This window comes from Scyliorhinus torazame, chromosome 6, assembly GCF_047496885.1.
Source record: "Scyliorhinus torazame isolate Kashiwa2021f chromosome 6, sScyTor2.1, whole genome shotgun sequence".
Classification (NCBI taxonomy): domain Eukaryota; kingdom Metazoa; phylum Chordata; class Chondrichthyes; order Carcharhiniformes; family Scyliorhinidae; genus Scyliorhinus; species Scyliorhinus torazame.
In genome coordinates, this window is record NC_092712.1 from 23,254,829 (window position 1) to 23,271,992 (window position 17,164).

General features: G+C 46.6%; 1 long non-coding RNA gene across 1 annotated transcript in view; it reads right to left on the bottom strand.

The window, feature by feature from the left end:
- Window positions 1-6,389: 6,389 nt before the first annotated feature.
- Window positions 6,390-17,164, bottom strand: part of LOC140425688 (uncharacterized) — a 166,218-nt gene continuing 155,443 nt past the window's right edge. The window contains exon 3 of the long non-coding RNA XR_011947918.1: window positions 6,390-6,753. This is a non-coding gene — a long non-coding RNA (uncharacterized lncRNA). The remainder of the gene's footprint in view (window positions 6,754-17,164) is intronic.

Below are 17,164 nucleotides of genomic sequence, written 5' to 3' on the forward strand. Positions count from 1 at the left end.
GGTGACTGAACAGGTAGACGAGGGTAGAGCAGTTGATGTGGCGCATATGGATTTCAGCGAAGCGTTTGATAAGGTTCCCCACAGTAGGCTATTGCAGAAAATACGGAGGCTGGGGATTGAGGGTGATTTAGAGATGTGGATCAGAAATTGGCTAGCTGAAAGAAGACAGAGGGTGGTGGTTGATGGGAAATGTTCAGAATGGAGTTCAGTTACAAGTGGAGTACCACAAGGATCTGTTCTGGGGCCGTTGCGGTTTGTCATTTTTATCAATGACCTAGAGGAAGGCGCTGAAGGGTGGGTGAGTAAATTTGCAGACGATACTAAAGTCGGTGGTGTTGTCGATAGCGTGGAAGGATGTAGCAGGTTACAGAGGGATATAGATAAGCTGCAGAGCTGGGCTGAGAGGTGGCAAATGGACTTTAATGTAGAGAAGTGTGAGGTGATTCACTTTGGAAGGAATAACAGGAATGCGGAATATTTGGCTAATGGTAAGATTCTTGGCAGTGTGGATGAGCAGAGAGATCTAGGTGTCCATGTACATAGATCCCTGAAAGTTGCCACCCAGGTTGATAGGGTTGTGAAGAAGGCCTATGGAGTGTTGGCCTTTATTGGTAGAGGGATTGAGTTCCGGAGTCAGGAGGTCATGTTGCAGCTGTACAGAACTCTGGTACGGCCGCATTTGGAGTATTGCGTACAGTTCTGGTCACCGCATTATAGGAAGGACGTGGAGGCTTTGGAGCGGGTGCAGAGGACATTTACCAGGATGTTGCCTGGTATGGAGGGAAAATCTTATGAGGAAAGGCTGATGGACTGGAGGTTGTTTTCGTTGGAGAGAAGAAGGTTAAGAGGAGACTTAATAGAGGCATACAAAATGATCAGGGGGTTAGATAGGGTGGACAGTGAGAGCCTTCTCCCGCGGATGGAAATGGCTGGCACGAGGGGACATAGCTTTAAACTGAGGGGTAATAGATATAGGACAGAGGTCAGAGGTAGGTTCTTTACGCAAAGAGTAGTGAGGCCGTGGAATGCCCTACCTGCAGCAGTAGTGAACTCGCCAACATTGAGGGCATTTAAAAGTTTATTGGATAAACATATGGATGATAATGGCATAGTGTAGGTTAGATGGCTTTTGTTTCGGTGCAACATTGTGGGCCGAAGGGCCTGTACTGCGCTGTATCGTTCTATGTTCTATGTTCTAAGTGACAGGAATTAAAAGTAACACCTCTTGAAGTCAAAGCATTTTTGAATATCACAAAGGAACTTTGAACGTCACAAAGAACACAACGTAATCAGATCGATGTTGGATTAGAAAATTTAGATCAAAGCTACTTTTTAAACAATCGAAGTGAAAAAAGTTAGAAAGAGAATATAAACCTAGAGACCAGAGCAGGAACTACCAGAATCAGAACTCGGAGAGAGGCGGAGAAGCAGAGTCAGATTACAGTCAGCTCAGCCATGGGAAAGGGACAGGGCAAAGCAGCCAAGCTAAAATAGCTAATACATCTAAAGACGACTAGAATTTAAAGAGGAGGCAGAGTCAGCTCAGAGATAGCCAGCAGAGTCAGCTCTCACAGCTCGGTACATGGGAAAGACGGGACATAGCAACCGAGTTCATCAGCGACTACATCTCAAGATGACCAACCAGACTTAAAAAGATTGATTGTCAAGTTGCGCCTGAAGATCCCTTCAACCAACCGGAAGGATCCAAAAGCACGATCTTTCTCCTTTCTGTAAAGACAGTAATTGCAGCTTTTAAAAGAAAAAATATAATAAAATAACTTAATTTAACCTGAAACAGTGGATATTCCAAAGTCTACTTTACTTACGTAGCAATGTGGGACCCAGGATCAATGCTACTAAGTGGTAAGTAGATGAAATCTTCGGTGAAGGTATGGGTTATACCGGGGGATAACTTGCAAACATAGTTTGACCTGAATAGCACCCACTGAAGCCTGCATCGGAGCTAGGGAGTGAGAATCCCTGATCACCATTTAGATTGTCGGCCCTTCTTGGTATAGGGGGGACTTCGAAGAATAGTGGTGAGTTTTCAACAACAAGGGGTCATCACGCCTGAGAGAATCGAGTCAACTGCTCTGCTTCGGCCTTCGCAAATGACGTAGCCCCTCTGAGTGACTCTCACGCAGGGATGGAAAAGAACCTGAAGCTCCTCCAGAAGTTTTGCACTAATACAGGCTGAGCGATTAACACCACGAAGGCCAAAGACTTCCACTTCACCCACAAGTCGAAACCTTTGTATACAACCATCACGAAAACTGGAAGCTCGGGAACGAGGTTATTGCCTCCATCCCTCCAGGTGACACAGAGAAGTACCTAGGATCCTGAATAGACCCATGGGCTGGCGTGACAGAAGGGGAGTGGTCGGAAAAGCTCAAAGCCTGGACTAGTGCTTTACATGCGGCGGCTCTCCGACCAGCACAGAAGATCGAGGCCCTGAAGACCCACGTCATCCCCAGGATGTAGTTTCATTTGATCCAATCCGAGGTATCGCAGAATACGCTCCGCAAATTGCATCAAATCATACGGAATACCACCAAAGAACTCCTACACCTCCCACCGCACGTGACCGACGGAATCCTGTATTCCAACAGGATTGGTGGACTGGGTTTGCCCAAAGTCGAAGTGCAGATTCCTTCCACGACTGTCCGCAAACGCGAAGCACTCAAAAGGTCCATGGACTCAGTCGTAAGGCCGTCCTTCCAGTGCCGGGACGACAGCAATACTGACACCATCGGAGGACTGCGCATGCTCAAGGTACTAAAGGAAGTCGAGGACTTCCTTTCCAACACGTCAGATTGCAACCCGGAAATCTCATCGTGGCGGCAATGCCCATGTTAAGAGACCAAGACCGGCCCAGAGAGAAGTCGGTGAACTGGTACGCTGCGTGGAGAGAGTGGGAATTCGCACGGTGAACCGGTACGCTGCGCGGAGAGAGTGGGAATTTGAATGGTGAACCGGTACTTTGCGCGGAGAGAGTGGGAATTCGAATGGTGAACCGGTACGTTGCGTGGAGAGAGCGGGAATTCGAACGGTGACCACAACCACATTTTGGGTGGCTGCCCGCTTGTTAAGATGGCGAGGATCAAACGACACAACACGATCTTAGACCAGCTACGCACGTACAGCTGGACATCATACCGAGAACCAAGGCTTGTGGCCAAAGACGGAACCTTCTGGAAACCTGATATTATATTCAGGGAAGACCAGTAAATAGTCAGGGGTGATGTCACAGTTCGTTACGAGGACAACTGCATATCCCTCGAGAAGGCATGGCAAGAAAAAGTGCTTAAATATAAACACCTTGGATCGGAGATCGTGGAGTTGACGGGAGGCTCGGAGTCTAAGCAATCTGGGTTTGTACTGGGCACAAGAGGCAAATGGCTAGACTTGAATAACACTCAGTTCACATTGCTTGGTATCGAAAGATACAAGTCTTTAGCCTAGCAGGTATCCCGACTTCATCCCTGACGCTGGAACTACTGCAAATCTTCAGTGACAGGCGAGGGATACCCTCACCATTTTCCCAGCTACTAGCTGGAGACGACAAGCCGACCCTCGGTACCTGGGTCTGGCATTCTGACCATCGAAGGCAAACGGAGGAACCAACACGGGTGCGATGGTTCAGCACGTTCCGGTCATCATCGGACCAAAAATACAATCAAGAACAAGCTTCCTCCGCGATTTTCTTGCTTAGAACACCACGCTCGGTGAAACGGAAGAGCCGGCCAAATACCAGTGTCCCCGGAACAGCATGTGCTGACTCAGAAGATCAGCCCAAAAAGTGTGACACCAGGGACTCCCTATCTACCGCCCTCAATTAACAATAGTGTGTCGCCTTGGTTGTGGCAATGCTAGAGGTTACAAACCCGTCGACGAGCGACGTATAGACTCGGAAAAGACACTCGCGTGAGCGTATTTAAAAAGGTTACCGTAGCTGCGGGAATCTCGATTCTAAGCAAGCATTCTATACCGCAACACGTTGCACCTTCGCGTTGGTTCCCGCCAGGCAATGGTCCCACAGGTGACCCCACTATTTGTGGCGTGGAATCGGCCAAAGCAACTGGCCGAGAGCATGTGTGGGAGTAACTGCGATTCTCTTATGACTCTCTTTCTGGCCAGAGTCATGGTTACAGTAACTACGGGAATCTAAGATTTAAGCACGGTTCTGTACCGTAGTGAGTTGCGCCTCCGCGTCGGTGCCTCCGGGCAACGATTCCAATGATGGGGGAGTGGAGTAGGAACCGGTTAAAGCAACTGGCCGAGAACATAGCGGGAGTAACTGGCATCTCTTAATGAGAGGATGGTTGTGGCACCCCCACCCCATCTACGGGGGAGATCGCAGTTACCTGTAATTACAGAAATCAGGGGTTCTATACTGCAATGAGTTGCGCCCCAGGTTTCCTGCATTCCCGCGTCGATTCCTCCAGGTGCACTAGGAGGAACGATAAAAAGCGACTAGCCGAGAACAGGTGGAGGTATCTCGTGTCACTCCCTGGTAAGTGAACCAGTGGTGGGCCACGGTTACTTTAGCTACGGAAATCATGGGTTCTATCCTGTAGCGGGTTGCGCGCGGGCTGGTCCCACCTCGCCTTAACAAAACACCTGTGGTTGCGCCAAAGCAACTTCCAAGAACTTGCGGTGTGACGGCGGGACCTTCAGATTGTGCACGCGTTACTCACGTGATGGAGGATGCCGTCATAGTAGCTGTGGGAATTTAGGCTGTTCTATACCACAGTGAGCTGAGCCTGGCCATGGGTTCCGCAGGCAAGGAATTCAGCTGGCCCAGAATAACCAACATTTTTGTTCCCTCGCGGCATCCATGAAACAAAAGTTAAGGGCGAGTTCCGCTGCATCCGACTTCGTTGGACGCGTGCTGGAAACCAGCCAGAGGAGAGGAACGGTGTTGCCTCGTTACATCGAGGAAGTCAGCTCGATCGAGCAATTTACAATGCCCGTCGACCCTTGGACATCCAGGCGGTCGTGATGGAGAAGGAACACCTGGCCAGTGATCTTATTCGTCTCGGCTTGTCGGTTCGTCCGAGTGGATGTCGGTGGTGACGCAAGAAGAGAGGTTCTGGGGAACCGCACCAATCATTGAATTGACTTTCCACAGTCCCATCTGCCCGATCCCCGAAGGGTCGGGTGAAGGCAGATGAATGGCCTTCTCCCGAGCTGGCTTGTCGCCTCCAATATACTTGTGCAGATGACGTACAGGGTAGGCCATCTCCGGACATTTATTATTACAACTAACTGGTTCCCAGCTTGCAATTGGTGGGTTGTGACACCACGCTTGTGATCCCGTGTAATGAATGGTCATTCGTCCTGAACAAGATACCCCGGGTCCAACACACAGTTCCCATGGGCTGTGGTAATATGCTTGGTGGTAGTTCAAAACCGTTGACGAGCAACGTGAACACTCGGAAAAGGCACTCCGTTCCGGAGTGTGTTCAAATAGGGTGGCCAGCTCATAGCCAGGCCTTCTACAGTGGAGATCACAGTTACCTGTAGCTGCAGGAAGTGGGGGTCTATACCGCAATGGCTTGCGCCCAAAAAGAGTTACGGCTCCCAAGGGATCCCCGCGTTGATTCCTCCAGGAACAAGAGGGGGACGATACAAAGTGAGAGGCCGAGAATGTGGAGTGTAGCTACGGGAATCTGGAGCTCTATAATGTAGCGAGTTGCACCTTCCGAGGTCCCACTTCACTTCCACATAACATCTGCGGTGGCGACCAAAGCAACTTGGAGCAATTTGCGCAGTGTGGTAAACCACTGTGTTCTGATATTAGAGGTTGTACGGTAGAACCTGCACTACAGGTTCGCCTGTGGCCCCTGCATGCTAGCTCCTCCCAGGAGGCGGGGTATATATATGCGTGTCCTCCAGCTCTCAGCCATTTCACCAGCTGCTGTGGGAGGCCACACATCTGATACGAATAAAGCCTCATTTTGGATTCAATTTCGTCTCCAGTCAAATTGATCGTGCCTCATTGAGTAACGGTGGGACCTCCAGATTGTGGATACCTGCATGATGGAGGAATAGCCATCACCTTAGCTGGGGCAATCTTGGTTATTCTAAGCCACAGTGAGCTGAACCTGACTAATTTGGTTCCGCAGGGAAGGAATTCAGCTCGCCGGGAATGACCAACACTTCGATCCCGAGCGGTCATCCGATTTAAAAAGTTGGAATGTTCATCTACGGTTAACGGGGGTATTCTGCCCGCATTCTACCAAAATTTAATGTTCGTGTGATACCAGACAGCAGAGGGAAACGTGTGCCTCCTCGAAGCACCATTGAAGAAAGACAAGTTCGAGGAACGTCTCGGTGCCCGACATCCCTTGGGTGTTGAGTTGGGCGGAGTGGAGAGGGAACGCATGGCCAAGTCTTCTATTCGTTTTGGTTCTGTCTTTTTGTTCGAGTTCTGATGTCGTGCAAAGTGGACAAGGAGAGGTTCGCGAAAACCGAAAAACCACAGCAAATTAACTTTGAACAATTCATCCGCCTGATCCCGGAATGGTCGGGTGAAGGTGGCTGGGCGAGTGACCTCCCGGGACGTGTGCGCGGGGTATCGCTGTTGCCACCATGTGATGTCTGATCATGTGGCTATGTTCTGGGAGGTGAGTAGTGTATTTAAAAGCCTTACCTTTACAGGAGCAGCCCTTTGGATTTCGGCGGCAGCGGTGCGCAGGGGCCTTCTGGGAGGTGAGTAGTGTATTTAAAAAGCCTTGCCTGGTCCCGTGTCTGTTATATAAAAACAAATAAAACAGAAACGAATAAGGCGGGAACCGGAAGTTCGACCCGCGGACCTCTGGCAAGTACCCCCCCCCCCCCCCCAACCAATAAATTCTGGTGGAGAGGAAACCCGAGACACTACACGTGTAGTGTCTCCCACCCGCCCTCCTCCTCTAACCTAATAATAAGACCCATTGGTGTAAGGTAAGTGCCATATTATATTATTATTATATTATTAGCATTGTGCAGGTCAAGGTTCGGAGGTGGAGGAGCAGTCTCTGTCAGCGAGAGAACCTGAGAACATCTCAGACACTCAGAAGGTAAGTAAGTGATTTTTACTTATTTTTACTTTTATACCTTTTTTCAAATTGTGTGTGTCGGGGGGAAACTGAAGTGACATCACAGAAAAGCTGTGGCCAGAGTGGCTGGTTGGGATTCTAACCTAAATTTTTTAAAAAATTGAGTATTTGGGAACTAATTAAACATAATAACTTAATTATAATTTAGAGGATATCTAAGCCAGAGATCGGAGAGTATTATAGTTAGCTATCGCATTTCTATTAGAAATCTAGTGCTAGGAAACAGATAGTTAGCAGTAACTTTGAAATTTTAAAGTATTCAAAAAAAAAAAAAGAAAACAAATTTTAATTTTAATTAATTGACGCAATGTCAGTTAGAGGGGTGCTGTGCTCTGACTGTGAGATGTGGCAGGTCCGGGAGGCTTCCAGCGTCCCGGATGGCTTCATCTGCAGAAAGTGCACCCAACTGCAGCTCCTCACAGACCGCATGGTTCGGTTGGAGCAGCAATTGGATGCACTTAGGAGCATGCAGGTGGCGGAAAGCGTCATAGATTGCAGTTATGTAAATGTGGTCACACCCAAGGTGCAGGCAGAGAAATGGGTGACCACCAGAAAGGGCAGGCAGTCAGTGCAAGAATCCCCTGTGGTTGTCCCCCTCTCGAACAGATATACCCCTTTGGATACTGTCGGGGGGGATAGCCTATCAGGGGAAAACAGCAGCAGCCAGAGCAGTGGCACCACGGCTGGCTCTGATGTTCAGAAGGGAGGGTCAAAGCGCAGAAGAGTAATAGTAATAGGGGACTCTATAGTCAGGGGCACAGATAGGCGCTTCTGTGGACGTGAAAGAGACTCCAGGATGGTATGTTGCCTCCCTGGTGCCAGGGTCCAGGATGTCTCCGAACGGGTAGAGGGAATCCTGAAGGGGGAGGGCAAACAGGCAGAGGTCGTTGTACATATTGGTACTAACGACATAGGCAGGAAGGGGCATGAGGTCCTGCAGCAGGAGTTCAGGGAGCTAGGCAGAAAGTTAAAAGACAGGACCTCGAGGGTTGTAATCTCGGGATTACTCCCTGTGCCACGTGCCAGTGAGGCTAGAAATAGGAAGATAGAGCAGACAAACACGTGGCTAAACAGCTGGTGTAGGAGGGAGGGTTTCCGTTATCTGGACCACTGGGAGCTCTTCCGGGGCAGGTGTGACCTGTATAAGATGGACGGGTTGCATCTAAACCGGAGAGGCATAAATATCCTGGCCGCGAGGTTTGCTAGTGTCACACGGGAGGGTTTAAACTAGTATGGCAGGGGGGTGGGCACGGGAGCAATAGGTCAGAAGGTGAGAGCATTGAGGGAGAACTAGGGAATAGGGACAGTGTGGCTCTGAGGCAGAGCAGACGGGGAGAAGTTGCTGAACACAGCGGGTCTGGTGGCCTGAAGTGCATATGTTTTAATGCAAGGAGCATTACGGGTAAGGCAGATGAACTTAGAGCTTGGATTAGTACTTGGAACTATGATGTTGTTGCCATTACAGAGACCTGGTTGAGGGAAGGGCAGGATTGGCAGCTAAACGTTCCAGGATTTAGATGTTTCAGGCGGGATAGAGGGGGATGTAAAAGGGGAGGCGGAGTTGCGCTACTTGTTCGGGAGAATATCACAGCTATACTGCGAGAGGACACCTCAGAGGGCAGTGAGGCTATATGGGTAGAGATCAGGAATAAGAAGGGTGCAGTCACAATGTTGGGGGTATACTACAGGCCTCCCAACAGCCAGCGGGAGATAGAGGAGCAGATAGGTAGACAGATTTTGGAAAAGAGTAAAAACAACAGGGTTGTGGTGATGGGAGACTTCAACTTCCCCAATATTGACTGGGACTCACTTAGTGCCAGGGGCTTAGACGGGGCGGAGTTTGGAAGGAGCATCCAGGAGGGCTTCTTAAAACAATATGTAAACAGTCCAACTAGGGAAGGGGCGGTACTGGACCTGGTATTGGGGAATGAGCCCGGCCAGGTGGTAGATGTTTCAGTTGGGGAGCATTTCGGTAACAGTGACCACAATTCAGTAAGTTTTAAAGTACTGGTGGACAAGGATAAGAGTGGTCTGAGGATGAATGTGCTAAATTGGGGGAAGGCTAATTATAACAATATTAGGCGGGAACTGAAGAACATAGATTGGGGGCGGATGTTTGAGGGCAAATCAACATCTGACATGTGGGAGGCTTTCAAGTGTCAATTGAAAGGAACACAGGACAGGCATGTTCCTGTGAGGAAGAAAGATAAATACGGCAATTTTCGGGAACCTTGGATGACGAGTGATATTGTAGGCCTCGTCAAAAAGAAAAAGGAGGCATTTGTCAGGGCTAAAAGGCTGGGAACAGACGAAGCCTGTGTGGCATATAAGGAAAGTAGGAAGGAACTTAAGCAAGGAGTCAGGAGGGCTAGAAGGGGTCATGAAAAGTCATTGGCAAATAGGGTTAAAGAAAATCCCAAGGCTTTTTACACGTACATAAAAAGCAGGAGGGTAGCCAGGGAAAGGGTTGGCCCACTGAAGGATAGGCAAGGGAATCTATGTGTAGAGCCAGAGGAAATGGGCGAGGTACTAAATGAATACTTTGCATCAGTATTCACCAAAGAGAAGGAATTGGTAGATGTTGAGTCTGGAGAAGGGGGTGTAGATAGCCTGGGTCACATTGTGATCCAAAAAGACGAGGTGTTGGGTGTCTTAAAAAATATTAAGGTAGATAAGTCCCCAGGGCCTGATGGGATCTACCCCAGAATACTGAAGGAGGCTGGAGAGGAAATTGCTGAGGCCTTGACAGAAATCTTTGGATCCTCGCTGTCTTCAGGGGATGTCCCGGAGGACTGGAGAATAGCCAATGTTGTTCCTCTGTTTAAGAAGGGTAGCAAGAACAATCCCGGGAACTACAGGCCGGTGAGCCTTACTTCAGTGGTAGGGAAATTACTGGAGAGAATTCTTCGAGACAGGATCTACTCCCATTTGGAAGCAAATGGACGTATTAGTGAGAGGCAGCACGGTTTTGTGAAGGGGAGGTCGTGTCTCACTAACTTGATAGAGTTTTTCGAGGAGGTCACTAAGATGATTGATGCAGGTAGGGCAGTAGATGTTGTCTATATGGACTTCAGTAAGGCCTTTGACAAGGTCCCTCATGGTAGACTAGTACAAAAGGTGAAGTCACACGGGATCAGGGGTGAACTGGCAAGGTGGATACAGAACTGGCTAGGCCATAGAAGGCAGAGGGTAGCAATGGAGGGATGCTTTTCTAATTGGAGGGCTGTGACCAGTGGTGTTCCACAGGGATCAGTGCTGGGACCTTTGCTGTTTGTAGTATATATAAATGATTTGGAGGAAAATGTAACTGGTCTGATTAGTAAGTTTGCAGACGACACAAAGGTTGGTGGAATTGCGGATAGCGATGAGGACTGTCTGAGGATACAGCAGGATTTAGATTGTCTGGAGACTTGGGCGGAGAGATGGCAGATGGAGTTTAATCCGGACAAATGTGCGGTAATGCATTTTGGAAGGGCTAATGCAGGTAGGGAATATACAGTGAATGGTAGAACCCTCAAGAGTATTGAAAGTCAAAGAGATCTAGGAGTACAGGTCCACAGGTCATTGAAAGGGGCAACACAGGTGGAGAAGGTAGTCAAGAAGGCATACGGCATGCTTGCCTTCATTGGCCGGGGCATTGAGTATAAGAATTGGCAAGTCATGTTGCAGCTGTATAGAACCTTAGTTAGGCCACACTTGGAGTATAGTGTTCAATTCTGGTCGCCACACTACCAGAAGGATGTGGAGGCTTTAGAGAGGGTGCAGAAGAGATTTACCAGAATGTTGCCTGGTATGGAGGGCATAAGCTATGAGGAGCGATTGAATAAACTCGGTTTGTTCTCACTGGAACGAAGGAGGTTGAGGGGCGACCTGATAGAGGTATACAAAATTATGAGGGGCATAGACAGAGTGGATAGTCAGAGGCTTTTCCCCAGGGTAGAGGGGTCAATTACTAGCGGGCATAGGTTTAAGGTGAGAGGGGCAAGGTTTAGAGTAGATGTACGAGGCAAGTTTTTTACGCAGAGGGTAGTGGGTGCCTGGAACTCACTACCGGAGGAGGTAGTGGAAGCAGGGACGATAGGGACATTTAAGGGGCATCTTGACAAATATATGAATAGGATGGGAATAGAAGGATACGGACCCAGGAAGTGTAGAAGATTGTAGTTTAGTCGGGCAGTATGGTCGGCATGGGCTTGGAGGGCCGAAGGGCCTGTTCCTGTGCTGTACATTTCTTTGTTCTTTGTTGTTGTATTGTTATAAACTGTAACAAACTCATTAAAAAAATTTGTCAAATGGCGACTGTTCAGTTAGTACCTCACAGGAAAGCTGATGTAATGGGTAGGCGTCTCCGGAGTATTCCAAAACAACTATCCTGTTCCCAGCTCACTTCGCGGTGGGTGGTGAAGCCACGCTTGGTGAACCCACGCAATTAAAGGTCGGCTCGCCATGTCAAGATTAACCTCAGTCCCCACGCAGTTCCTTATGGCTGTGGTATGTCGTTTTTTGGCTCGTATTTAGTTTTGCTCTCAGTTGGAGAGCTGTATTCAAACCAAACAGAGATGTACGAATTGATATCTCCGTCTGGAATCTAAAGCATGTCTCCTGATCACTTGATGATTTCAAAGTAATAACCGTTTCTGTAAGGAAAGCAAACCTACTGTCGTCATTAAAAGGGTTTTTTGACTTCTGTCTGTTGTTTGGAAAGTTATTAAGTGTTATCTATAGAGTATTGTATCTGTGAGGATTATTTGTGTTGGTAGTTGATGTTTACTGTGTGTTCATAAAAATGTTTCCTGGATTCATAGAATAAACATTGTTTTTTTTGTTTAAAAATACCTTACTTCTCTGTTGCATCACACCTGTAGAGTGGGCCGTGTGCTCCCCATAACCACAATCTATTAAAGGTTGTGGGTCAGGTGAACTCCATGATATACTTTGGTGTTCTCTAAACCCTGGCCCAGAATATACCCAAATTGATGCTAGAACCTGTATAACATTATCTTCATGTGATAAACAGATTTATCCCAATCTCATCGGAAAGTTGGAAAACACTTTGTTCCTGTATCGACCAAACTCCGTCTTTTGCAAGACCTTGTTCAGATACATCGACAAAGTGTTTAGAAGCAATCAAAACTCCTTTTGTTCCAACATCATTCAGCTATCGAGAAGCCCAACATTATTGGAACCAACAGTACTTAACCGACGATCTGCTCCTTTTAACAATGAAGAACCAGGAACAGTTATTATCCCGACTGTCCGTTGAATTGAAGGCAGCCCTTTCTCCAGGGATTGAAACCGTTTATTACCAGTAACTCCAATATGGGTTTTATGAACAAAAACTTCGAATGATATTTTGGGAAAATGATAGAGAAAGATTTGTCCTCACGTATGAAGGAAGGACTGCATTACAACGATATGAAGTTTAAAAACTGAACTCAGAACAGGTTACTTTGAGGCACTTGCCATTCAAGCCTCAGGGTACAAGCATGAAAATAATATGTTAAGTGATGATCAAGACACTCTTCACTTTCTTGCTGTTATTTGTAATAATACTGTACATCCTCTTGGGAAGACCAAATGTTTAATTTGTCACCAAGAGAATGGCCAGAGACAAATAAAGCCATGCCCGAGTTGCATGCTGAAATTTCGAAATGATTAATGCGATATAGACTCCTCTTGTCGAGGATTCTATTTTCCTGCCATTTCAAGTAAAGGATACAGTGAATCCTTGGATTCCCGAGTACCACATGGAACTCGGACAATCTGGCCACCCTATGGGAATTGTTAGTGGGTAATCAAGTACAACAAGAAAACACTGGAACTTGATTACAGGCCGAATATCGAGAAGAGCTCCAGGATACTGGCACTGGAGGGTGTGCAGAGGAGATTCACTAGGTTAATCCCAGAGCTGAAGGGGTTGGATTACGAGGAGAGGTTGAGTAGACTGGGACTGTACTCGTTGGAATTTAGAAGGATGAAGGGGGGGATCTTATAGAAACATATGAAATTATGAAGCGAATAGATAGGATAGATGCGGGCAGGTTGTTTCCACTGGCGGGTGAAAGCAGAACGAGGGGGCATAGCCTCAAAATAAGGGGAAGTAGATTTAGGACTGAGTTTAGGAGGAACTTCTTCACCCAAAGGGTTGTGATCTATGGAATTCCTTGCCCAGTGAAGCAGTAGAGGCTCCTTCATTAAATGTTTTCAAGATAAAGATAGATAGTTTTTTGAAGAATAAAGGGATTAAGGGTCATGGTGTTCGGGCTGGAAAGTGGAGCCAAGTCCACAAAAGATCAGCCATGATCTCATTGAATGGCGGAGCAGGCTCTAGGGGCCAGATGGCCTACTCCTGCTCCTAGTTCTTATGTTCTTATGTTCTTATGATAAATCTCTCCAACAATCTGAACAAGCTTATGTTCAAAAATATAACACCTCGGAATGAACACAATGTACTCCGGATGAGACTCATGATACTAGTTCTCCAGTGAAGAAAACAATTTTATTCTATCCCCCCTTTCCAAAAAAGATACATCGTATGCATCTCAGAAGTGAGTACAAAACTAATCTATCAATCTCGCTATCCCAATTATTCAACATGGGAATACCGGAGATTTGGAGACTTAACCACTTTCCAACTCGCTTACATCAGAGAATAGGGAAAGTATAGAAGCAACTCGAAAGCTGGACTGTGGATGTGAATACCAGAGAATGAATCCAATCTCGGCAAGACCTCCCACAGACAGTCTAAAAAAGGAACATGTGTATGATGATGAACTAAAATATAAAATTGATTTCACTCACCTGCTGCAACTAAAAGATAAAGAATCTCAGGGAGCTTGTGGATACACTCCTGTGCTTTACAGGAATAAGACTCAAATTTCTCCCCATAAGGAACAAGAAAAGTAGAGTAAACTTTAACAATTCAGAGAAGTTTGATATAATTTGTCATTATCTGATGAACTTGATGCAAAAAGAAATGGACCGAACAGGAAAGGAAATGGAGTATTAACTGAATCCTGAAAAGGGAAAACAATCAGAAACTTTAAAATCAGCTTTACAACAAGGCTGAGGCCTCATGCAAAATGCAATCACCGCTATCACAGCAAGAGACATAACAAAAAAGGCATTGATTAGAACTATAGAAATAAAGTTCCTACATTAGGCAGGGAAGCAAATGTTACCATTGTTCCTACAGAAAATGGAAACATTACCCCTTATAGACCAACAACGTTTGAAGGATCGAATCCATGGAATCCTCAATGAATGTGGGCATGCCTTGGAAGCGATTATCTTCCACTGTAAAATGGAGCCGAGAATGAATTAGTCTGCCGAACAAATGCACATTGTACTATTCCTTCCGACAAAAGGTTCTCCTTTGGTAGGGAAGTCAATATTTATGGAAGAGAGAGGACAGACTTGAGTAAGAACAACTCATTAATTAATAAGAATTTAGGTCTATCAAGAGGGGGAAGTGATGGAGATCACACTGACCGCAAAATTCGGTTTAGAATAAGGACAAGTGTAAGCAGCAGAAATTATACTTCAAGTATTTTCATTCAAAGTGGAATAAAAGTTCTTTCAAAAGTCCCCATTTGCTGCAAGAAACTGTAGCTGACCAAGGATCATTAAGCCATTGCAGACAAATGTGTGATGAGAAAGATCCTCGAATTGACAGTCCATAAATTCTTTAAATTACCTTCCTGCAATTATAACCTAAATAGATAACACCCCCTTCGGAATAGTGTCTATCTGACCATCTATATATCTAAGAAACTTGAAACATTGAAAATAGACAGAAGTAGAAAGATCTCTTAAACAACTCCCTGCCTAACCAGACATCTTAGACACCCGACATTTAAGCAGACATGAGATCATTAAAGCACATTATTGTTGATAACACAACTAACCTGACCATTTGGATATCGAAAATTAGCCAACATAAGTGATAAAATAAGAGAAAAATCCTTGACTAAATAGGAGAATTTATGTATAAAAAGAGGGGCACTTCAGCAGAAAGGTATTCTCACTCTGCCCTGCTCAAGTGGGAGTCAAAGTCTGTTCAGCAGCTTGCCTTGTTCAACAAAGACCAACGTGGTTTTTGGAAGTATGTTTCTGTTAAACGCCTTAGAAATGTATTCAAAATTGATATGAGATACCTTAGGATTTTCCATGTTTTAGATAGATCATTCTCTTAGAGAAGTTAGTTTGTCAGCAGATAACAAAGGAATGTTAACTGTTTTATATTCTTAACAGATAACGAAGGACTGTTAATCTATTAACTCTGCAATTCTGTGTATCAATTGAGTACTTTTTAATATAAAATACTATTAGAAATTAAACTGTGTAGACTTACTCTCAAAGTTTTAGATCCTAGACACTCACTTAGGAAGTCTTAAATGACAAGGATCCACGACTGAGAGGTAACGATTTAGTTACAAGTGACATATCTGAACTTCTTCCACAAGAAAGTAACCAAAATCTTGTTTCACTGTTTGAGACTCCGGAAGTCACCCTCCCCTCGTGAGAGCTAATTAATCAGAGTCAGGAGAGAAACAGATTTCCCTCTTTTGGTGGCTTAACCTCCATCATAGGTTTGTAAGAAAGTATTATCAGGTCCGGAAATACTTAAAACTGTCACAGCTGCACCGGAAATACTTAAACCCGTCGCAGCTGCACCCGATACCGGTGTCTACGTATTTACATTTGTGTAGCCCTATTATGTATTTTCTTTTTATTTCGTTTTATTTTCTACTAAATGGTCTGTTTAAGCTGCTCGCCGAAGAATACTTTCTGTACCTTGGTACATGGTGACAATAAACAGATCCAACAAAACCTTAACAACATTGTTGTTAAGAAACCAAAACGTAAGTGCAGCCCCGACACGGCTCACGACGTGCAGTTCCTGTTTGTTGACCAGCAAGGTCTTCTGACCAACTTGCTGGAGCTGCCTGTTTGTACCAGGACCTTCCAGAGCTCTCCCCCCATCAGGAGTGGTGGCTGTCATTTGGGAGACGATGCTCAGGAATCCGCACCTCCACTAATATCCTCAGGTGGCGGCTGGGTGACCAGGATCAGAGACATACTGGGTGGAGGAGGTTTGGGCTGAATGACACCCTACGAGATCGGTGAGTGTGCAGCAGTGTCTCTCCGGCTCACTGCCTCAAAACGGTCATGCTCAGACCCGAGGGCCCTGTCATGAGGTGGCGCAGGTGTACGGTGGTATGCCGTCTGTGTGAACCCCTGCTCAGACAGAATTCCGCATTGGTCCCAAGCCCTGGAAGCATCCCTGGGCGCTGGAGTCCCACAACCATGGCTGCCCCTCAGAAAAATCCTCAGACCTTCAGTGCTTTTTCACACGGTGCAGAAGGGTTTCTTGTACAGCCTGCTGCTGCACACCCTTCCACCACCTTGTCCTCACCCGCCGTCCAGATACTTCTTGGTGTACCTCGTTGCAGTCTGGCAGCAGAGGTCCCAGCTGGAGGTCTCTCTATGGACACGTCCTCCCCCTAAAACTTGGGGACCCGAGGTGGAGATTGAAGCACGCAGCAGTAACGTGCAATCATTGTCTACACCGGCTCATGGAGACACAAGAATCCTGCCATTTTTGTGGACCTGCGGAGTCTGTGAGCCATGTCCATATTCAGTGTCCTAGGCTGCATTCCCCTTTTTAGTTTCTTAACAATGTTGTTGAGGTTTTTTTTGCACTTCAGCTCCTCGTGAACCTGCTCCTGGGCCTGGCCAAACTTGCCATCAAAGAGTCCAGGCAGCGGGCAACCAAGGGGTCGGCTAACCGGACTGTCTGCCCCTCTTCTGCAGCTTCATGGGTGGCTGGTGTCCCTGGAGCAGGAGCACTGTGCCCACGGGCACACTCGAGGCCTTCCGTGCTCAGTGGGCATCGCAGGGGTTGGGTTGTTGTCTCGAATCCTCTTCCCACATTGTGATTTGAAGGGTTTTTTGGGGGCTGTCCTCCTACTCGGAGCAGCCCCTTTTAATTTGTCCCAGAGTTAATTATCTTCTGTTTAGTTGTTTGACCCTATAATACTAAGAGTGAAATTTTAAAT